The sequence below is a fragment of the Podarcis cretensis genome, assembly GCF_951804945.1.
Source record: "Podarcis cretensis genome assembly, chromosome: 9".
Taxonomy (NCBI): Eukaryota; Metazoa; Chordata; class Lepidosauria; order Squamata; family Lacertidae; genus Podarcis; species Podarcis cretensis.
Genome location: NC_137178.1, coordinates 56,486,650 through 56,511,002, shown reverse-complemented (window position 1 = coordinate 56,511,002; position 24,353 = coordinate 56,486,650). Strand labels below are relative to the sequence as shown.

The window sequence follows — 24,353 nt, the reverse complement described above, 5'->3', positions numbered from 1 at the left end:
GCTTCCAGTCAGACAAAAGCACTAGTTATTTCAGCTGCAAACATAAGTTAATGCAGGCAGTGGCATAGCGTGGGGGGTGCAGGGGGGCCCGGCCGCACCGGGCGCAACATCTGGGGTTAGGGCAAATCCACGGGTTAGGGGGCGCAAATCCATGGGTTAGGGGGCGCAAATCCACGGGTTAGGGGGCGCAAATTACTTGCCTTGCCCCGGGTGCTGACAACCCATGCTACGCCACTGAATGCAGGAATGGTTTTGCTTGGCGTACTGGGAGGCAGTAGTGCTGTCAGAGTAGCACTTTGGGGTAGAAGCCCAGGACCCTACTCAACACAATGAGTAGGAGAGCTGGCTCACCACATTTTACCAACTGAGTAAAATGATAAACATTACCATCTAAACAACTAAGTTGAGAGTCTAAAAGCTGCCTAACTGTACCACTGGTATGTCTGTGTGTGAGAGAAAGGGAGAATAAATGTCACTGAGGCAAAACTAAAGGGATTAATATCAGTTACTTTATAATATATAAAGGGCCAAAATTAGTCTTCTGAAAAATGTTTTGCTTATATTTCTAAAACTTTACTTGCAGTGCAAAACACACAGAGTTCAACAGCGCGCGCGCGCACACACACACACACACACACACACACATTCTACTAACAAAGTTTAGGACTGCACCTTTGTACTATTTGTAGGGAACATGCATTCTCCAATGTCACAGGCCATAATAGTGCCTTCAAGTTAGGATTTCAGTTCATGAGAGAAAGAGCAGTATAGACCAAATGTATCACTTCTCACAGTCCCTGCGTGAGAACACTGAAATAGTACAGTCCCTGTGTAAGAGCTAGGTCACCTCAACTACACGTATCTAACCAACACTACCATTTAAACCTCCCTCTGCTTCTTTACACCCTCTTTTTATCTGTTAAGAAGCAATTCCCTCATCGTACAGCAAATGTCATTCCACACCCCCTTTCCAGTTCTCCAGCCACAGTAATAGTTGTGAGCTTACTCTCTCTAAATCATGTTTAACTAGCTACAAAATTAGCTGAAGTAAGCTCCCTTTCCACTGCCATATATACACTGGCTCTTTGATCAGCCCTGAAAGTTTATCTGCTTTAGTATAGAGTACCTAAAAAAAGGTAAAAGACCCCTGACAGTTGAGTCCAGTCGCAGACAACTCTGGGGTTGCAGTGCTCATCTTGCTTTACAGGCTGAGGGAGCTGCCGTTTGTCCGCAGACAATTTTTCCGGGCCATGTGGCCAGCATGACTTAGCCACTTCTGGTACAAAGGAACACTGAAACCAGAGCAGCGCATGGAAACGCCATTTACCTTCCCACCGGAGCGGTACCTATTTATCTACTTGCACTTTTGGCATGCTTTCAAACTGCTAGGTTGGCAGGAGCTGGGACTGAGCAATGGGAGCTCACCCCATCATGGGGATTTGAATTGCCAACCTTCTGATCAGCAAGCCCAAGAGGCTCAGTGGTTTAGACCACAGGGCTACCCGCGTCCCATAGAGTACCTACCTGGAGTTAAACAAGTAGCATTGCCTTTTTGTTTATCATTGCCCAGCGATTTCAGCCTGCAGCCAGTTTTGTAGTGTGTGTAGCTACAGCTTTCACTGCTCTCCACGGCAAGGTTTGAGCACTTTTTGGTAAATATACACAAAGTGCATGTTTACTGGATTCTTCATACAGCACTGTCAGGAGGTACCCAAACCTACATTCATAGAATAATAATAAGAGCTTAGCTGTCAAAATATCTTTATTTACAATGCATTCCTTACCTTCCCAAAGTTTAATCTTCTTATATACAGGTCCACTCAGGACTTTCCAAAGTATCAAAACTTTTCATGCACTTCTTCGGTATGCCAATTAATGCTCTTCTTTCCAGCTGTTTAGGAGAAAAAAGCGATAGTGTTTTAGTTTAGGAAGACAGTTCTCTCAGCTGTGTACATAATATTATATATATATATATATTTACATTGCTAATGTTAAAACACAATCCATAAGTTGTCTCATCATCTAACATGATCAAACAAGCCATGACTTGTTTATCCAAAGCATGACTTGTCTGCCACAATGACAAACCACAGTGACAAACCAGCCAGAAAACAAACTCTGGTTAATTTGCTGGACTAGGTTCAGGTGTTCAAAAAACAAACCACAGTTTAACTGATCAAACCATAGTTTAGCATAGTATGTGAACCAGGTCAATGGAGATTTAATTCAATAAAATACAATCTTGCTAAAAGGATCATGGCCTCCCCAAAGAATTCTGAGAATTATAGTTTGGTGAGAGTATTTAAGAATTTCATTACAAATTCCTAGGCTTCTCATAGGAAAATAGGAAGCTGCTCATACCGAGTCAAGACGATTGGTCCACCTAGGTCAATGTTCTTTACATTGACCAGAGGCAGCTCTCTTGAGTTTTCATACAGGGGACATTTCCAGTCCTACCAAGAGATGCCAGAGACTGGACTTTCTGCATGCAAAGAAGTGCTCTACCTCTAAGCTACAACCCTCCTGCAAAATTCAATGAACTAAGCTGTCAGGGTTCCTTAAAGCAAGGGGACTATTGTTTTAATTACTGGAGTACATTGCGTAAATATGCCTGAAGTGTTGGCTTCTATATGACGCACAGACAGCAGCAATAGTTTTCAGTATAAATTAAACAGCCACTAAAAGTGAAAGCTGAAAACTCAAACCTCAGCCTGCTATGTTGGGACAATGTCCCTGTTTCCCAGTGTCTCTTTCCCTGACACCGATCGCAATAGCGCTATTCTAACTTTTCTGGCAGAGGTGTCAAGAGTACAGCACTCTGGCAACAAAAAACCTGTTGTAACTGAGAGACGACAATTCAATTATTTCTCATGCTTCCCTCTAGAGGTAGTGACCCTTTTTGGAGCCTGTCATCACAGGCTATCACGTTTCTTTCTATTCTTTAAACCCTGAAGCTTAAACGACTTCTAGTTAGCCAGTTGCCAACCAAAGACAATGCAAGACACCGGAGCCTCATCCAATTCTGGGTGGTTGGGAGTTTCTCTAAATCATTAGGCTATTTCCACATGACTTGGGGCAAAGTGCAAGATACATAAGTTACACGTCTACATAGTTTTTAGGACCATTTAAGCCATGCCTCTTTCTTCACAAAAACCAGTCGCCAAGTTCCCCTGATCTGCATCAGGACTGCTGTACCAGGGGGAGGCTTTCAACACTTCCCTCTGTGCTCTTTTCCCACCCAAAATGGTCCCTGTTATGGACTGAGCTGAATCCTGAATCCTAGAACAATAGGATCCAGAATGCAGCAGTCTGATTGGTCCGCAGGAGCCACCCAATCCAGCTCCAGGTGGAAGTGAATCCACAACCTGGTTGGCCTACAGGAGAATCCCAGAATTAGCTAATCATGTGGGGCCCATTGTGTTCCCTGCAGGAACAGCCAATCAGGCTTCTGGAGGAGGTGAATCCACAACCTGATTGGCCTACAGGAGCAGCCTGGAATGAGCCAATCACGCGGGGCCCATCGTGTAAATAATGTGTATATATAGCGAGACGTTTTGGGGAAAGTTTCATTCATTGCTACTATGAGCTGAATAAAGAGCATGACATTCACACTCGACTCTGAGTATATTTCAGTCCCTAAAGGCAGCTGCGGCAAACAGCAACTTGTGAGAGATGTTCAGCAGCGAAACAACGCAAGAGAAAACTTAACCCACCCTGCTGTGTTTCCCTTTCAGATTGTACCCCTCACCAACTGCTTTGTCTTTGGAACATGACCTGCCCAGTGCCCATGCAGACTATTTAAATTCCCCACCAATGTAAAATGCAGTTTGGCCCTTAGAAAGCTGGCATCTCTACTCGCGTGGTCCGAGACACCTTGTAAATATCTGAAAATGAAGCTGGTTGGTCACTGTGAGAACAGGGTGCTGACCTAGATAGACCTTTGGCCTGAAGCAGCAGGTCTCTTCCTATCTTCTAAGGAGGCCATGAAGTGCACCTCAGCACAGTAAAAGCCCTTCCGCATCAGTCAAAAAAAGTTGGGGAACTTGTCCAGAATATCCCAATTACTAGAAGAGCCCGAAAGGGAAACATTTCCCTTAGCTATACAGTCAGGACTCAGGACATTAGTTTTACCTCATAAAAAGGAGAAGCAAGCAAAACAAAAAAAAAGTGTACAGGGGATTGAAATGTTGGGCTGTGGAAGTTCTGTTGCCACTTCACACACTTGGATTAACATGGTGTGGGGAGGGAATTCCCTATAGCATGCCAGGAAAGTGCTTCATCTGGAGAACGCAAGCTTTATTTATTAAAGTGTGTGTGTGTGTGTGTGTGTTATATACCAGCTAAAAGGATCCCTTGATGTTTCATAAACCTGAACTGCCTCTGCAGTTAGAGAGAGTGGGGACCTTGTAAATTAATCACTCCTGACTAGCGCCAGTGAGGCTTCTTTCCTTAACAGGTAAGAAACAAAAGCTCTTCACACATTTAATTGTTTCTACTTCCTCCTGCGGTGAAAAGTGGTCCACCGACATGGGTTATCACATCAGCAAAAAGGACTCAAAGGCAACACTGCAATATACGCTCCCAGAAGGGTAAAAACTAAGTGGGCCAATATATAGGGTATACAGAGGTCTCACGATTAGCTATTACTAGTTCAGGAGACAAAGCAGCATGCAACTAGGGGCCCTTGCAAGCCCCCCCCCCCCGACACTATGCTTTAATGTTAAATAAAATAAATAAATAAATAAATCTAGTCCTGCTAGTGTTATGTACTGAGGTTCTCACCCTGGGCCAGCAGGGGGATACTGTAGATAGTTCAGGTCCACATATGCAAATAAAGGATCAAAAGTGACATTCAGTGATTGGATAGTTACAGAAAGTTGTTACAGTTACGTTGTACTGGAGCTCTATATAAGCAGGCTGGCTGAACCCTTCAGTTCAGTTCTGTTCTGTTCTGACCTGTGAATAAACAAGAGCTGTTTGGAGAATCGCTGTGTCGTCTGATATGTTCAACCCAAAACTTAACACTGGCGAAGGTGGGATCGATGGACATCACAGCACAGCCAGACGCGGCCACCCTCTGAGATGAGCTGAATCACAGAGCTGAAACACTGAGCGAAATCACGGAGCAGAACCAATTCAGAGCTGGCCATTCTGGCTAGACCATGGTGTTCCATCCAATGAAAGTTATGCAGCTAAATGTGCAGGTATCCTTCTGTACTATTTCTGTGAGATTAGCCAGTCTGGCTGCTCCCACCTTCAAGTGCTTTTAGCCAATGAGTGAAATCAGGGTTGTGAATGATGAGTGGGGTTGTTTGGACATGAAGTGCAAGGAATCCCTGGAATCTTAAAGAGCTGCTATTTTCCTCTCCTCTTTAGTGCACTTTTCTTGCTTCTGCCTAATTTTCTAGTCCTTGGAATCTCAAGGATCTACTAGATTGCCCTTTCTTTCCACAAAGCAACCAGGATGCATTGTTCCTATGGCTGGTTTGTCTGAGATCAAGTTCAACTCCCTAGAAGTTGTTTTCTGTAAATATTATTACTACACAGTAAGTGTGAGTGGAGGTTAAAAAAAATCCCCCCTCCAAAAAAAATGCAAAGTACAAAATGTGAAAACTTTGCAAAGAGGCTTAGGCATATCTCCTCAAATATGGGTACACATTAAGAATTCACTATATAGCTAACTTGCAGTACAGTATGATGGTATAAATCTGTTATGTACTGGGCCAGCAGGGGGATACTGTAGATAGTTTTCACTCAGGTCCACATATGCAAATAAGGGATTGAAAGTGACGTTCAGTGATTGGATAGTTACAGAAAATGGTTACTGTTGCGTTCTAGTGGAGCTCTATATAAGCAGGCTGGCTGAACCCTTCAATTTAGTTCTGTTCTGGCCTGTGAATAAACAAGAGCTGTCTGAAGAATCGCTGTGTCGTCTGATATGTTCACCCACAACTTAACAAAATCATATACCCAGAGGTATTCTTTTCTTTTCTTTTTTAGTTTAATGGGAATTGCACCCAGGTAGGTACAAGACTGCAAACCTGGCTTTAGTTTTGTGGTACCTTATTTATTGTGTTCCTTTCTGGGGGAAGTGAGGCACCATTTAGGAACTTCACCGGCGGCACCTTAAAGTGGCCTTGACTGATGTTTAGAAATATTTACATGCAGATTACTTCAAACACCGACTCCAATACTAAGGTTTTGCAGTTTAACAGGAACATTTCACAAAGGCTGTTCATGTTGTGGTAAGCTGATATTTAATTTGTATTTGGAGTCTCAAAAGAGAGTGGTTGCAGTTCCAGAATAGCCTACAAGACTCTCACTCAGGCATGCGAAATAACCCCGTGAGGAAAGTGAATAGGATAAAGGAGCAAAGCTTAACAAAATCCAATACAGCCCAGACCTAAATATGTAGTGTGAATGCAACTTCATTGAAATGAATAGGGATTGCTTCCTTTTGCATTTAGGAAAGAGGTATGCTACCTCCCTTTGCCAAAATTGTGTTGCTGTGAGGTTGCTTATGTACACCAAGCCTAAACTTGATCAAAAATTAGCTAAATGGAGTGGTGAATCAAGGGAACTTTACTCAATATGGAAAAGAGGTATTTACAGAATATCCACTAGTTTTGTTTTATAAGTTTTCGTTTTATAAGAGAGTGGGAGAGAATAGGGTAGAGGCAATGTTACAGTTGGCACACACAGGCTTTTTTTTATTACATGAACAAAATATAAAAATTAAAAGGTGTATACTTAATCACTATTCATATTATCTCACTTTCTTCTGTCTCATTACTGCCCAAATGACTGGAAATATAGGTAAAATAGAGATATAATGGTATGTACCACAAAAAATTATTGATTTATCTTATAACCTTCAACTCACTTAAAAAACACAAACTGTTTCCAGTCATAGGTGACAACACCTGACTCTGAGTCCCCTTAGCCCACCTGCCTGGTAGATCAAACACAGCTTCTCATGTTGACATTCCGGCATTCCATATTGGCAGCAAATAATTTGTAACATTTCTATAGTACCTGTTGTAAATCAGTTTTACAAAGGAGTTCTGTGGGCCTTATGAAGTAGTAATTCAACATAAATCATTAAAGAGAGCCAAGCAAATGGCCTATTCTTTCCTTTTATAACCAGAGGAGCATGACAGAAATACTCTCTGCACCGAGTAACTGGAAGAAAAAACCTTTTGGTAGGTAGTGCTCTAAACCAATGGTCCATGGCAGGCACACATTCATCCTTGTGTTATAGCAGATGGAAGATGCTTTGCAGCATATTCCTAATTTCAGTCTTGTCAGCCCATGATCCATTACAGCACAGAGTTGCTAAAGTCTTCTACTGTGTTGTGGAGTCTCTCTCTCTCTCTCTCTCTCTCTCTCTCTCTCTCTCTCTCTTTCTCTCTCTCTCCAGAGAACAAACTGTGATCCGTAGCACAGTAATTAAACATGCCGTTTGCCTGATCTGACCTTCAGAAAGTATTGCAATAAAGTCATTCACCCAGGGACAATAATTTGATTAAGCTGATGGAGTAACGGATTCATCACTACCACTGGAGGAAAGGTGAATGAGTACCGTATTTTTCGCTCTATAAGACGCACCAGACCACAAGACGCACCTAGTTTTTGGAGGAGGAAAACAAGGGGAAAAAATATTCTGAATCTCAGAAGCCAGAACAGCAAGAGGGATCTCTGCGCAGTGAAAGCAGCAATCCCTCTTGCTGTTCTGGCTTCTGGGATAGCTGCGCAGCCTGCATTCGCTCCGTAAGAGGCACACACATTTCCCCTTACTTTTTAGGAGGGAAAAAGTGAGTCTTATAGAGCAAAAAATACGGTATATGATCACATAGTCGGGCTTACAGGACAGTTGTGCAAAGTTTTCTGATCAGTTGTTGATGGAGGTTGCTCTGCAGTAATGCTACATACTTATCCTAAAATAGTTATTGTATTTTATTTACACACACAAAGAGAGAGAGAGAGAGAGAGCTCTATCCTACAGATTAAAGAATCTGTTTTGTTTCAGTTTATACAGATAAATCAGATGTGTGGAACAAAGATTAAACAGGGTCAGGGGAAAATCCAAAGAGTTTGGACTCATAGAAGAAGCTTCCACTTGACTAAAGTAATTTTTGCTATTCTTTCTTTGAACATTGCAAGCAAACAGCATACACGATAAAATACTGCTTTTTTTACCTTCCCGTAATTTCCAAAGAAGTTTGCCATGTGATAAAGATGACAGCTACTCAACAAAACCAACTCTAACCCCACCCCAAGCTACATTAGTTCTTTGGCCAGTGAATGGGGATAGTAACATGAGGAGAAAAGATTGTAATACGGAGACATCTAGAGAAGGAATTCTCCAACCCGCATTTTTCTACATGGATACCACTACTATGGAGAAAAAGGCCTAATTGACACATCTATGTAGTACTCATTTAGGAAAACAGTCATGAGTTGAAACAATGGTAAAACTTATTATGAAGTATGATCCAACCACTGTTAAGCATCTTTTCATTTCCAAGGAGAGAGATTTCAAGTGCGCATTTACTGCTTAACTTGGTTAGATCATTCCTCTTGCGTGTTTGTCACCCACAGTCTATGTGTGTTGACTCAATAGGCACTGAGGTCAGTGGTAACTATGAAAGCTTGTATTGTACGTAAACAGAAGTTGGGCAGAACTTCAAAATGACTGATGGGTTGCAACTGGCAAGCTAGTTACAGCACCTTGATAGATGTTCCTGCTTGCCTGGCAACAACACACATACTTATTTCTTCTTTTTTTACACCAAAGATGTTAGTATTTTCCCAGACTTTTAAATATATGAATAAATGTTTTGTATGCTATTTATATGTTGTATTTTTATTTTATCTTGTTTTTGTAAACTACTCTTGAAGGGCTACTTTAAGGCACTATAGATAATAATAAAATATCCACACCACTTTGAAAACCTTTGGAAGTATCCTAGGTACCTTACCCTATAATACAACTGGGGAGAAAAAAATCAACGTTCATCCTTTTTGCTATTCAGGGTTGTGTCTTTCTTGACCCAATAGATCTGGATGCAGACAGAGCCAAGCAGATGATAAACATCTCTGCCATCCGTAGCTTTTCAATTTGCATATCCGTTTTCCTCAGGAACCATCAGTTATTCCAAAGAGAGGAAGGGAGAAGTAAAAGGCCATTGAATATTTTTTACAGCCTTGTAAAGCAAGCAATTTTTCATTTTAATTATATGAGGAACTCATTAACGCTGTCTACGGCTCAGATGATTTAGTGGGTATGAACTGGATGTGTTTCCGCATGGTCTGAAATCTAAATGTTAACTGGAGAAATGCATGTATTTATTTCTAGACAATTGCTATTTGACAACTCCTGGCCTGCAAAAATCAATATGTCTGGTATTAAAAACAACGCTTACTGGGGTGTTTTCAGGCACAAGCATTAAAAGTTGTTATATAAAACTGATGCAGACCCCCCCCCAAACAGTTCAAGCCACAGACTGGGAGAGACTGGCGAGTTTAGGAGCTGTTTTGGCATAATGTAAGTTGAACAGCAGTTGCAGTGTGGTTGTTGCACGTCAAGGCCCGGCACCCCCTCCTTTGATGAATAAACCACGTGGACACAAGTATTTTAGGTTAATTGGCTAATAAAGGCCACAACTTTATTGGTTACAGAATGTGAGTGGTATGGCTTTAGGCATTGGACCCGAACCGACTATATCTGACTCTTGCCTGTCATGCAGGAAGTCTAACAAGGGTTAACCACCAGTAGGGGGAGCCCTGTTGATGTACATCAACTCGGAGCTCCCCCCCCCAGGGTCATGTGACAGGTTGTCTTATGGCCCTAGCCTCTACCCGGGCCTCCAGCAGGAACCACGACCCCCGGGTTCTTTAACGCAGCGGTTCTCAACCTGTGGGTCCCCAGATGTTGTTGGACTACAACGCCCATCATCCCTGAGCTCTGGCTTTGCTGGCTAGGGGTGATGGGAGTTGTAGTCCAACAACATTTGGGGACCAACAGGTTGAGAAAGGCTTCTTTAATGGAATACCCTTAAAGAGGAGGGGTAGGTGATTGCCACAACCTCCCCTCCCATAAACCGAGCTTTTCCAATGCCTAACCGCCAAACCTTACAAAGTTGTGACAATTTGCTACGAGGTGGGCGAAAACCAAGTGGCTGGTGTCAATCTGCCAAGTGGGAAAATTCCTACCAGGCCCCTTCAATGGGCGACCAACCAAAGTCCATAGCAAGGTCAAGGTGATGAACGCAAGAACGCTGGGAGGGTGGGAGATCCATGGAAGCCGGGAGCAGACAGAAGAGCTCCTGGCAAACCACGCCCCCCAGCCAGCCGGATTGGCTGGTGGTTGTGAAGCAGACTGAGAGTCCCCTGTGACGTGGGGGACACGCTGAGGATGGGAAGGTGCGAGGCCTGCATGCAACCCCGCCCCTCTCTGAAGAGGAGCGGCTCTGTCATTCCATTTTTTCAAAATGACAGTACCTCTGCTGACCCACTATTGTTGGAGTCAACATCCACTCTGGTGGATCATTGGTAGAGTTTGTTAACTGGCTTTAAAGCAGCTATGATTGTGTATACAAACAGAATGAGAAAACAGATTATTCCACACAGAAAGAATATTAATTGAAGAAAACAAGGCTCATTTTAATGTTTCAATGTTGTATTTTAATCTTGTTTTTAAGTTGTATTCATTCAACTTGTTTTTATTATTGCTTGTTAGCCGCCCTGAGCCCGGCCTTGTCTGGGGAGGGTGGGGTATAAATAAAATTTATTATTTATTATTATTATTATTTCTTGGAAATAATTGTGGCTTTTATGCCATGCCATTTTCAACACCCTGCAGGAGGTGTGGCTAAGCACTTTCTGCCTACCATTGTGTATTTTTATATAGGTACATGCATTCTTCTGACAGGAAAAAAGCGAGCCGACCAAGGAATGCCTGAAGCACGAAGAACAGCCCTATGCAGATGATTAACATCTGGGTACAACACATAGGAGGAGTGAGAGCGTAACTTGCTTACCGGGAGGCAAGACCTGTTTTGCTCAGGTGTTTTTACTTCTGGGTAACGTTTAGTATTGGGAACTGCAAAAATACTTTTTGTGACCAGAGAAAACCTAACCTGAAAAATAAACAATAAACGAATATACACCGAGACGGAAAAGCTAACTGAAATTAAATAGGAAGCTCATCAGATGAAGAAATTTTCCATTGTAATCTAACTCTAGCCCACACAACGTAACCTAGATTTCGACTGACTATTCCCACCCCAATAAGTGCAGTATTCAGAATATGATTAAAAGAATAACTGAGCAAGAGAAAGTAAACATGACATTTTGGTGCCTGGCATCTACCAGGTAGAAGTGAAGTTTTAATATTAAAGTGAATTCCCCTGAGTAGATGAAAAAAATTATTGCATTCTGCATACATTTTATCACTGCTACTGTTTGCATTAAGAACCGACAGTGTGCTGTGCATCACTGGTTTTTATGGATCAAAATTAAGTGATTGCAGCATCTCATACAGTTGTAGAAAGAATAAAGATACCTTTAGTGCACTGTGGTTATGACATATAATTTCATTTTGGACAGCACGCTATTGATTTCCATTTTTATGCAATGCAATGAACCTCTATTTGAAGGCTGCCAAATTTATCAACAACTGATCGGCAACACAACAGAAATAGAATCATCACTGCCTTGGAGAGTGGCAGCCTGGATCATCATCCTGTACACAGTTTGTCTAATAAAACCCATTTGTTGCTGTTTAAGACATAGGTGGATAACCTGTGGCTTGTACATAGTCCTTAGCCATTCTAGGTGTGGCCTACCCAGCCCTGAGATGTCCTACTCACCTTTGCCCACTGCCCAGCGGAGCAGCACAGAGACAGCCATTTTGAATGCAACAACAACAACTTTACTATTTGTACCCTGCCTGTCTCACTGGGTTGCCCCAGCCACTCTGGGTGGCTTCCAAGAGAATATAAAAACACTTTCCATCTGTGTTCCAGATCACAAGCAAGTATTTCCCAGGAGCAGCTATGTAACTGACTATTTCAAAGTATTAAAAGTATCAACAAGCTTTTTAAAAATGTGTTGGTTCTTGCAATTCTATCTCGAATGCATCCAATATTGGGTACTGAAAACTTGCAATGAATTTTCCACTATTCCTGAAATCACTTTGGTCCACTCATGAAACCCTGAAAGGGTGCTTGTCAATTCCAAATGTCACAGTGAGAGCAGTCAAGGAAGACAGTTTAATAGCATACAACAAAACATAAAATCTAGCCCTTTGGATGAGCAGATCCTCAACATTTATATTTTCCAGACCATCACAACAGGGAAGTGGGGAGGGAAGCAATTGTTGAAATGTCTAAGGGTGTTCCTATTTTCCTGAAAAACTATCTTCATTTTTGTTACTGCAGTCATCTCATTCTGTTGAATCTTAATAGACATTAAAAAAATATATTCTGCCAACATCAAATTCTGTCCCTTCTCAATGGGGCATTAATTTATGCAGCCAGTTGATTTTGGACGTGTCTTCCTTGGACGTGAAAATAGAACTGGGACACCCAGATGGGAATTCCACTGTCAGTTGCACATGCCTACAGCAAAAATTGTTGTTATGTTCTGATCTCCAAGGAACTCCAGTGAAAACGTTGCTGAATGTTTTGTTTATTGCTTACTACCCTAAAGGGAGGACCAATAGTCTAGGGCAGAGCTACCCATTAGATGTAGCTCTGATTCGTGTGTGTGTGTAGAATTGATATTCTGGCAGGAAAACATTCTCAAGTAGCATTTAAAAACCCAATATTCTTTGTGTGTGTGTGTGTACGTATATGCATGGTACAAAATGGCCATTGCTATCTTGATCCACAAGCTCAGAAAAACTGGCAGAGCTAAAGGTTATGAGAGAAAAAATTGAGTGCCTAACCTCAAGTTTCCCTTGTAACTACAGTGGTACCTCAGGTTAAGTACTTAATTCGTTCTGGAGGTCCGTTTTTAACCTGAAACTGTTCCCAACCTGAAGCACCACTTTAGCTAATGGGGCCTCCCGCTGCCACCGCACCACCGGAGCACGATTTCTGTTCTCATCCTGAAGCAAAGTTCTTAACTCGAGGTAATATTTCTGGGTTAGCGGAGTCTGTAACCTGAAGCGTCTGTAACCCGAGGTACCACTGTATAATGCAAAGCCAGATGTAACTTTCTCTGCTCAATGATGAGCAGGTAACAATAAACAGTGTTACTAAGGAACTAGTGAGGAGTACCCAGTGCTGCCTGGGAATTTGTAGAAACCAAAAAACGCTGTGATCTTTAAGTGGATAGTGCAATTTGTGAGTCTCGGCCTGTCACGCCACAAACTGGGCAAAGCCATGCCAAAGCAACATTTTGGTCCACCATGTTGATTCAAAATTGCACCTGCCACACAAACTTTGACAGAGACCTTCATCCCCCCTCGGGAAGCATCGTGCCGAGTTGCACAACAATATCTCGAGAGGCAGCACAAAACTTATGCCAGAAAACAGACAAAGTAATACCAAAGTGATGTTTGGGTGCACCATCTGGATTCAAAAAAGCAACCGACAGCCGAACAGTGGCAGAGACTGCCGCCCTTGCCTTGGGAGCACTCATGCCAACTCCTATTATGCAGGAACCTTTTGTCCAATGTGGGGCTCAAATGCACAACCCTAGATTAAGTCTCATGCTCTGGAGGCAGCCAAACCTCTAGAGAACGGACAGACAGATGTATGGACAAAACCCTTTCTAACATATATGACTGAGTACAACAGGTTTTATCTCCTTTCGCTTTCTTTTTGATCTGGTTTCTAGCTTAAGGTGTGCTTAAAGATATAGCCAGGTCCTTACAGCAGGTGCGCTGCTTAATTGCTTCCTCCTCTGCTGATTCTCCATCACAAAGTTCCCTCTATCGTTTTCAAGGTTTTTATTCCTCTCCATGCTCAAAAACCCAAAGCAATGGTCTGTGGAAGAATCAGCAGAATTGGCAGGGGTTAAACACCCCTTTCTCCTGCCAACCAGGCCACCTGTGTGTTTCCTACTTCACATTAACTTTCTTCTTTTCTTTTCGTAGATTTGGGAACACATGGTTGCTAAGATAACATTTCAACCTGTCACACAAAGATTTAAACTAATTTAGGGCTATTGACTTCTATACAATGACGTACTTCAGTCTGTGGATTGCAGATTAGGTTGGAAGACAGAGATCTCTCTCCTTGCAGTCTAAAGGTTGCTGCTTTTTTAAAAAAATGATTCATGAGTATTCTGTGCTCTTGTTAAAACCACACACCTATTTTATATGCTTCACCCATGCTTGGGAGTAAGGTGTTCTACATGCGTTTCCCATGAGAACTTGGTGTTAAAATGGAATCCACTGTGAACATTACTACAGGTGTGCATAAAGATTGGTACATTATTTATTAAATTCAAACAAGGTGAATTATAAACAAAGTCCATTTTCCTAGAACACCCAGTGACTACAGCTGTTACTTATGAATCACTATTTGCAAGTTATCAGATCGTACCTGTCAGCACTTGTCAAATACTTTTCCTGACAGCAGAAATCAAGACTGTGTCATAAGAAAAAAATTCATTACAAGGTGAGGTGCCAATCCTATGGATTCATTGTGGGGGTGGCGGTTTAATAAAGACTGGTTCTGTTCTTAGTTGGTCCAAACATTGAGAAAATGGTGGTGAAGTGAGAGAAGTCTGGGGCAGCAAATCCATTTTTTGGGCGGGCAATTTTTACTGGACCTTAGACAGGCTTTGCATGTGCTATGCAGCCATGCCTTTGCTGCTGTGGATATGGCACCACTGTAAATCAGTTTTAATGTATTGTAAATATTGGGTTTTAATGTAATTGTGTTTTGATATTTGTTGCATGCTGCCCTGACGTATATTTCTTAAATGGAGGGCAGTATATAAATGAGTTAAATAAATAATAGCAATTAATGTAAAGCACATAAAAATAACGTGGTATTGAGTAGAGTTCTGCTTCCCAGGAATCTCAGCTTTCACTTTTTGAAGGACAAGTTACCTCAGGGTTCCTACATGCCATAGCTATTGTTTTCCCTACATTACCCCAACATATCTGAATCAGGAATTCAGAATTGGTTTGATCCAGCTACATACTCTGACCAATGCACTTTTGTTCTGTGAAGCTTGTGTCATTTCAATGTGTGTGTATATTTTCTCCCACATAATTCTGAATTTAGAAAATTATAATGGTGGCTTCTTACAGATTAAAAATAGCCTTTTAACCAATAATAGTACAAATCAAACTTAGTTGTAAGATGATCCATATCAAAGACTGCCAAACAAAAATTGCATCTTTGCTTAGGTCTTTTCAGAGTTCATTTTGGATGACAGAATTGCAGTATGTTATTGAAGTGTACGTCCTTTCTTAAATGAACTTTTTTTTTAAACAAAAAACCCTGCAGTGAAGACTTCAGTGAATGTTTGCAACAAGGCGGCACATTAGTTTCCCTATCTCCCATGAGACTGGGTGAAAATCTGTTTTAAGAGGTTAACTGTAAATAGGTATATTAGATTTAATGGGGAATAAGATTAAAAATATTTTAAGATAAAGGATTTGCCGAGATAACGTATAGAAGTGGAATACAAGGAGGGAGGGTGAGAGGAGGTCAATGAAACAAGGGAATGAAAGATAGATTATTTTTAAATTGTTTTTGTTTTGTTTTGTATCGTTTATGGTGTTTAGATGTTAAGGTTGTGTTTTGTATTGTCTATATTGTATTGTTTCTTTTGTTTCTTCTCTCTTTTTCTTTTTTTTTCTGTAAGTTTTAAAAGTAATAAATATCATTTTTTTTAAAAAAAAGAGACTGGGTGAAAATCCTAACAATGGAGTGGTACCCATGTGCTGAGTCAGGCAGTTAGCTCCTGCTTTGTATCACATACAGACCAAGAGCATCTCTTTCATCCCCTGTGGAATGATGCAAAGGGCTAAACGAACCAGTGCAGCTTCACTGTCACATCTGAGTGCCTATGAAAAGGACTACCGATGAGGGAATGTACACAAATACCTCAGGGTAGCACATGAAAATGAGTGCTCACACCTTCCTTTGTGGGCACCCTTTGTGGGACCGCGCACAGCACCTCTGGCCACATGGGACCCACCAGCTGGTTGGGCTGGTCCGCCTCCCTGGGCTAGTCATTGGGGATTCCCGCCAAACCCCAGTTAACCTATCAGCCCCTTTGGGAGGCGTGGCCAGTTGCATAAATAGGAGGCGGAGCCGGTAGCAAATCAGGGTAGCACATGAAAATGCTGATGGAGATTGGTTGAAGGGAAATGACTAGGGATATCTTGTAGCAAGTCTTTCCCCCCCTATGAAGGACTAAATGGGTTTTCATGCGCCCCAACAAAACAAAACAAGGCTGCAGTCACATGCTTTCCTCGGAGGAAACCCAAATGAACTCAGTGACACATACTTCTGAGTAGACCTGCACAGGATCATGGAAATCTAAAAGTTTGGAACAGATTTGGAGAAGCATTGTGGCCAGGCTTGAGCCTTCTCAAAATGCAGGCAACTCCAGAAAATACATAAATGATAAATGCTGTACCTAAAAACAAAAAAGGCTATGTACACATGAGCAGCTTGAATTGCAGTGAGGTAATTCCCCACCACCACCAAATGTCCCACCTGCCTTCACTGAAGTTGCAGTGGGTAATTGAATTAAATTGCCAGTCCACTGTGCTGTGGTGAAAAACTCAACAGATATAGAGGTGGGGAAAGCTGCAGCAAAGGGCAGTCAAAGTGATCAGGGTGTTGTAACACTTTCCCTAGGAGAAAAAGGCTAAAATGCATTTGACTTTTTTAGTTGGGTATGAGGACGTGAGTAAGTTAAGGACATGAACAAGGTTATAGAATTATGCACCTTGCACAGAAACAAAGAACTTGTTTCACATAATAACCACCACTCTGGACACACAGTGAAGTTAATGGCCTGTAGATTTAGGACAGAAAACACTTCTTCACACAACGCATAACTAATTTACAAAATTTAGTTTATAGATGACTTCAAAAGAGAATTAGGACAAATTAATGGAGAAAGCTAAAACCAGCACACATTTTCTGAGGCAATATGCTATTCAATGCCAGTTTCTGGGGCCAATCGTGGATATTCTGTGTTCTCCTGCCTTGCACTAGCTGTCTGCCAGTTTGAACTTATATTTCTGATGAGGCTAAAATGGGATAACCCCTCCCCAATGTATGCCATACTGAAGGGCAGGATACAAATGGGGGCAAATAAAGAGCTCTAGGCAGGAACCAGGTTTTATAGTTTTGCATAGCAAATGAAAAACAGGAAACGTTCCCACCTCATGGCACTTGGAGCACCATGAAATTACACCATCCCCTGCCCTTTATGCTCCAAAACTTCAGCTTGCAAAAACAATGTTAGGACGCGACTGCATGGCAGAGCTTTGTAATATTATAGAAAAGAAAGGTCAAATAAATGCCAGTGCACAGAATGACTGGGGGTGGAGAGAGGATTTCGAAACAGGCTAGAAAAGCAAAATGGGAAGCTGAGACCGTTGTGTACACACATTCAAAACACATTCTGTCTCTCAAAGAAATTCGGGCACTATAGTTTGCCCCATACAGAGTTACAGTTAACAGTGACCTTTAACAAACTACAGGGCGCAGAATTCTTCGGATGAAAGTATGTGTTTTGTATGTGCTTTAAAGGTATCATTGTGTACACAATCTATGACAACAAATGAAGTGTTGCCCACGGATAAGATTTTGAGGTAAAATGTGTCTCTGGCTAAATACAAATGACCATATACGAAATAGACATTTAGTACAGTAAACATGCTGCCACTTGGTAACCTAGACCTCATTCTGTGATTTCTTCCTTTTGTCTTGCGATTTTTAGGAACAGGTCCAAGAGGTTTTGCTATGTCCCGTCGCTTTCCCTGACGGAAAAGTGGGAATACATTTTTTCATTTAATTATTAAAAATCTTTGCTGCCCTTTATTCAAGAATTACATGGTGGTTTACAATATGAAAACATAAAAATACACAACATAGTACCAAACATAAACAATACCACCACTCCAGTCAGGTGTGGTGAATTTTTCAACTTTCAATTTCCAAGTTCCAAAAAATGAGGGGTGTGCTGGGAATTCATCCCCCGAACTGCATAATGTATAACCACAAAATATGACTGACAAAACTAGTCCTCCTGCTCTTCAGAGAGCAAAATTTCTGGCCTGCTCCTGGGACCTTTTCTCAAAGTAGTCAACAACCATGCTAAAGTGAACTTGTTTTCTCCCATAGAATGATGGTGGTGGTAGTAGCCTCCAAGGGCTATGGGAAACAGCTCTTCAATCTGCTCAGTTGTCACATATGAAACAAGTGGTTTTCTTTGATTTGTCTGAAGGCTGGGGACTTGAGCTGCTTTGGAATGATAACCGACTACTATTTCAGTTCTACAAAGAATAGGAAGTGCCATTCACGACAGATAATTAATCGTATCACATATTTGCAGGCACACACTCATGCATTTGGAAAAGGGAAGGCAAAATAACTAGTAAATCTGCCTCATGTTAAGTCAGACAATCATTGGTCCAACTAGCCTATCTGTTCCGACAGGCAGTAGCTATCCAAGGTTGGAGGCTGGAGCAATTTCCAGCAACCATACAAGATCTTTTAAACTGGAGATTAGAACTATGCCATGCAAAACTCCAGCTCAGGTTCATAATATTACTGACTGGACAACTATGTAGATACAGCTAGTAGGCCTGCTTTGGTGACAAAAATCTGACTACCGACACCAGATGATCATGACAGAAGTGTGACCTTATTCTGTTCTCCAAACCTTGGGAGCCAGACCGATTACAATACAGGCTTCTCTTTATAATAGGTCTTTATCCTGCAGCAGAATGAAAGTCAATTCATTGTGGCTACTTCTGTTCACTTTTCTGTAAACTCTTTCTTGTGGAAACATCATGTTAAGTGGCATGCAGGTCACTTGCCTCAAGCAGAAATGTCAACTTTGCCCACCATAACTAGTCCTTTATGCTTTTGGTCCAGAGGTAGCTAAGCAACTAACACTCTCAGCCCCACCATGAAATGTGCTTGGAAAATTAACATTAAATCTCAGTAATCAAGTTTCACTCCACTTGTTCGTAAGGCATACAAATTTTACTTCGGTATTCAGATCAAGACCATGGGCCCCACCTATTTGTTGTAAAACATACATAACCCTGCTGACAGCCTGGCTAAAAGATGAATCTCGCAGAATGCAGTTTGCTGTACTCATGGTCTGGAGAGAGCACATCACAGACTGTTATTTCTGCTTGACTCAACTTGAAAGCAGTGATGCTTCACATAGGCAACAAATACCCTTCTGCTCCACTAACTTATGCCATCCATATGAAGGAATTGCATGACAACATGTGATGTCTTCTAGAATGCTTTCAGTATAATAGCTATAATAACAATGCTTGGCACATCTGCAGTGATCTGAAAGTAATTGCACTCCTCCTCAGTTTACAACTGGGATACATGAAATACACAAGATACTATTGTTTTAGTTGTGAGTGAGACAGTCACGCCTGAACTAGTATCAGCATACTTTCAGATTGCTGGAACATAAGTAAAATATAAAAGTGAAATACAGATGCAAAACAACATCAGCAAAAATTTAGGTGTGTTCATAATTTAATAAAAACTCCTACTCCCAGATATTTTTTGCCTCACTTACTTAATAATAAATTCTTCAGCATAACAGTGGCAGGCAGAAGACAAAATCTGAAACCATTTCCAAGTTTTGTGTAAGACAAACAATATTTCTTGCATGTCCCAAAGATTTTGTGAGGGGTTTTTTGTCACACAGTGTTTGATTCTACTTCTTAACACACAAGACCTCAGAACTGGTGATTTCATTTACCTATTATGGGCAATATCCTTTGATAGATATATCATCTATGGATTTGACTGACACTAAGCCATAGATGTGGTAGAGTACTCCATACATTAAGAATATATTTCTTGGGTCTCTCCCAAACTTACAGTAAATCATCTTTAGTGGATAAGCCCAATTGCTGCTATTATGAGAAAAATCCCTCACTCTATCCATTGTCTCGACACAGTCATTTTTTTTTTCTTTTTAAAAAAATAAATGTCTATTATGTCCTCTCTGTCATTGTGTCAGTGTCTCTTCTCCCTGTTCAACCTTCAAAAGGTTTTACTTCCACTCAAAAGAGGGAAGGAAATGTCCTTGTAAAAGAATCAGCCGCTACTATCTGGAGAAGCTGAGCGAAAAGAATGCCCTCGCCCCACCCACAGGAGCAGAGCAGCTGCAGCTGCAAGGATGACAAAGGATAAGTGAGAGTCGGACCTTGAAATCTACCTGAGCACTGGGATGACATCAAATAAGTCTCTTCTTCCCTTTCAGTGCTGAAATTCACACAATGCTCTGCTTTCTCAGAAACGACTTTAGAGTTCAGCTATGGTTACCAGGAGTTTCACATGCATACCTTGTTAAGTGACCTACCCTAGTTACGTCTGATTATTTCTTAGTCTGTGTACACATATTTAAAGTATGCCCTCCTCCCTCCTCAACCTCCTTTTTTTCCTGCAGGGTTCAGGTGTGTGAGCGCTCTCTATGGGAACTCATGACTTCAGGTGTAGGGCACGTGGGTGTGGCTTTTGAATAACAGCCTCAGTGAACTACAGTTCCCCTGCCCTTGCTCAGCTGGTTAGACATTTTAAGTTTTAGGAATTTCTGTTGTTGCCAAAACTTATTATTTGACGTTACCATGCCTTCTTGCTGAATCTTACTTCAACCATGTGAGACTTTTAAAAATAGTCTAAATAAATATATCAAGCTTGAGAAGCATCAAGAACTACAGTAAACAAGAATACTGCTAATTTGCATTACTCGGTTGCATGTTGACAGGATTTGATCACCATCTGCATTGCAATCGCACACTGTTCTCTTCTCTCATCTCTTATATTCATTTTCCCTTTGTCCTTTGGCTCACCCCACTCACTGCACCATTAAAATGTGCTACATAAAATCAACACAGCCTTTAAAAACCCACCCTAGCTGTGAAATGCCATAATCAACCCACGGCCCAGTCCTATGTGTGGGAGACCTGCTACTCTGGAAGCTGATTTTCAAACACATATGATATTCCCTTATGGTTTCAAATTTTCCAAAAGAGATACTGGTACTGAGGAAAGTTTTTTTTTTTCTTTTCAAAAGAGATACAGAACAGTTATTTATATAATCAAAGAATGTTTACATCTCCTCTAAGCAATGGTGGAGAAATGTTAATTACAACCATTAATGTGGGGGCATAGTAAATCTGAGCTTGCCACAAAATGAGAAACTTCATTTCTTGGAGATAATTGTCATAACTCAGCAGAAACATTGTGAAGTATTGTCAAGAGTTATTATAGTACTTTCTAATCTGAATGATCCCCAACTGTCTGTGTGTGTGGTTTATAGTCAGAGCATCTTTTCATCCATTTTTATTTCATCCCCCCGCCCCCCCACAATGGTAAGCCTTCCAGAAATCTGATCAGCACTCTTCAATTGCTCTATTCTTTTTCATGCATTTACTACTACAGCTAATGGGATCCGTTCCAGAGCCCCGTTCGCATCCTGAGTAGAATGCAACCCTCGACTGTGCGGGTCGCGATTTGCGGCTTCTACGCATGACATCATTTTCAGCTTCTGTGCATGCGCGAGCAGCAAAACCCGGAAGTAATGCATTCTGTTACTTCTAGGTCGCCGCAGAGTGTAACCTGAAAACGCTCAACCTGAAGCATATTTATCCCGAGGTATGACTGTATATGAGGTTTCTGAGTGGCAGACTCCTGTAATCCCTAGATTCACCAAGTGTAACAATTTAATCTAGATTTGGTCTGTTAAACTAATCCCTAATCCCTGGATCCAGATTAAGCCAAAATAGCTTTCGGTGTTGAGGTGAGCACCTGAGTGATAGGTGATTAAGAGAACAAAGGCCCAAAGGGCTCCTGTGAAATAGAAAATGGGTGCCCCCCCCTCCTCCAACAGATAAAGTCAAGAGTTTAGGAGTACAGTGGTACCATGGGTTACAAACACTTCGGGTTACAGACTCCACTAACTCAGAAGTAGTTCCTTGGGTTAAGAACTTTACCTCAGGATGAGAACAGAGGCCCCATTAGTTAAAGTGGTACCTCAAGTTAAGAATGGTTTCAGGTTAAGAACGGACCTCTGAAACAAATTAAGTTCATAACCAGAGGTGCCACTGTAATGTGAGCTGGATGCAAAATGCTACAGACAGGAAAGGCAGAGTGTCAGAGCACAATGTTTGCTTTCCGCTTGAATCCAAGGCTGTGGTTATGGGAGAAGCAAGACCCTTTTGGGATGTTAATGCTGTGAACCTCTCAATCATAGGCTCAGGTTGTATTTATGTGTAACTAAACCATACAACTGGTTTATGTGTAACTAAACCATACAACTGGTGCTGGAGGAGACTCTTGAGAGTCCCATGGACTGCAAGAAGATCAAACCTATCCATTCTGAAGGAAATCAGCCCTGAGTGCTCACTGGAAGGACGGATCATGAAGCTCAGGCTCCAATACTTTGGCCACCTCATGAGAAGAGAAGACTCCCTGGAAAAGACCCTGATGTTGGGAAAGATGGAGGGCACAAGGAGAAGGGGACGACAGAGGACGAGATGGTTGGATAGTGTTCTCAAAGCTACCAGCATGAGTTTGACCAAACTGGGGGAGGCAGTGGAAGATAGGAGTGCCTGGCGTGCTCTGGTCCATGGGGTCATGAAGAGTCGGACATGACTAAACGACTAAACAACAGCAACAACAAACCATACAACATAAAGGCACCACAGTCTCTGCTGTGCCTCATTCCAAAAGGAAACACGAAGCTTGGGTAAGCGCCTAGAAACCTTGGAATCTTGCACCGTTCAGAGATTGGGGTGGCAGGCAACAATATATATTTAATCAGCACACCAAGGAAAAGGAAAAACAAATTGCTACAGTGAAATGAAGCAGTCCTTTTACTTGGTGAAAAAGCTGAGTGTGCCTTTTTTATTTGCTAGGTTATTATTTATATCGTTTACAAACATAACCCCCAAAAAGGCAGTTTCCTCCTCTGAGGAGCTTACAGTGTACTTTGATGAAGGAAATGGAAGAAAGAGGGAGGGAAGGTTGACATTTGGAGTGAAAGTGAGCAAAATGGGCAGACAAAAAGATCTTCTCATTTGCGAGATAAATATCTACTTCTATTCTAGTAGAAGTATTAACTAAACTGCATTAATCCACTGCCAGAATATAGGGCAACAGTTCCTGTTTGCTGAGGCAGTGATTGTGCAGGAAACATTAAATGGGCTGCTATTTTGCACTATGGGAATACAAAAATTGCCAGGCATGCTACTGACTAGGCAGCCTTTTGACAAGTTGATGGGGGGGGGGGGGAAGGGTCATTGGAAAGACATAGTTGCAGAACTGTATCTAAATTTGCCCCCAATGGAGTCGAATTGCCAAATGGTAGCTCCATTTGAAGACAGAACGCGTTTTCTATATAGGAAGGATGTGTTGGGCTCCATATTGCTGTTGGTTTCTCCTTTCTTCACTGTGCCATCTCAAATCAAACAATTCTACAGCAATTTACCCCCTTGTTTGGCAACAATTTCAACTGCTTCAATTTGAGCTCTCACTAACATCTTTGTGATTATGTTATTAATCATAAATATCTTGATGCTGCATCTTAATAGAAATTTAATAGAATTTGTTATCACAGAAAAAAGAATTGGTACTCTCTCTTGTACAGTCGTACCTCAGAAGTCTAACGGAATCCGTTCCAGAAATCCATTCAACTTCCGAAATATTCCGAAACCGAAGCGCAGCTTCTGATAGGCTGCAGGACAGTTGAAACACTCACTTCCGGTTTTCGATCGTTCGGGAGCCAGAACATTCGACTCCCAAGACGTTTGGGAGCCGAGGTACGACTGTACTTCACTCTTTAGTCCTAGTGCTCTTCTTAGCTAACACCTGCTCTGACAAAACAAAACAAAAATTGCAAAGGAAATAATAATGCTGCCCAAAGTGGAGTGCTCTCCCTGAAATCCTCTGGCTATTCAATCCCTGGAAGTGGTGGAAGTGCTGCTCTGTGGGCAGATTGTGTGTGGCAGTGGAACAAGATGCCCAGCACCAGACACCTGGAATACTTAAGGATTCAGTGGCTGGAAGTCTCTGCTGGCCAAATTTGAGTTTGCTGCAAATGGGACAGGATAGTAAAGGTAAAGGACCCCTAGACGGTTAAGTCCAATCAAAGGCGAT

General features: G+C 41.7%; 1 protein-coding gene across 2 annotated transcripts in view; it reads right to left on the bottom strand.

Annotated features, from left to right (window-relative positions):
* CRACD (capping protein inhibiting regulator of actin dynamics) overlaps positions 1-24,353 on the bottom strand; it is a 112,818-nt gene that overhangs the window by 77,472 nt on the left and 10,993 nt on the right. For both annotated transcript variants that reach the window (XM_079989981.1, XM_079989982.1), the window contains exon 2: positions 1,785-1,891. The gene's annotated coding sequence lies outside the window, so the exon portion shown is untranslated. The remainder of the gene's footprint in view (positions 1-1,784; positions 1,892-24,353) is intronic.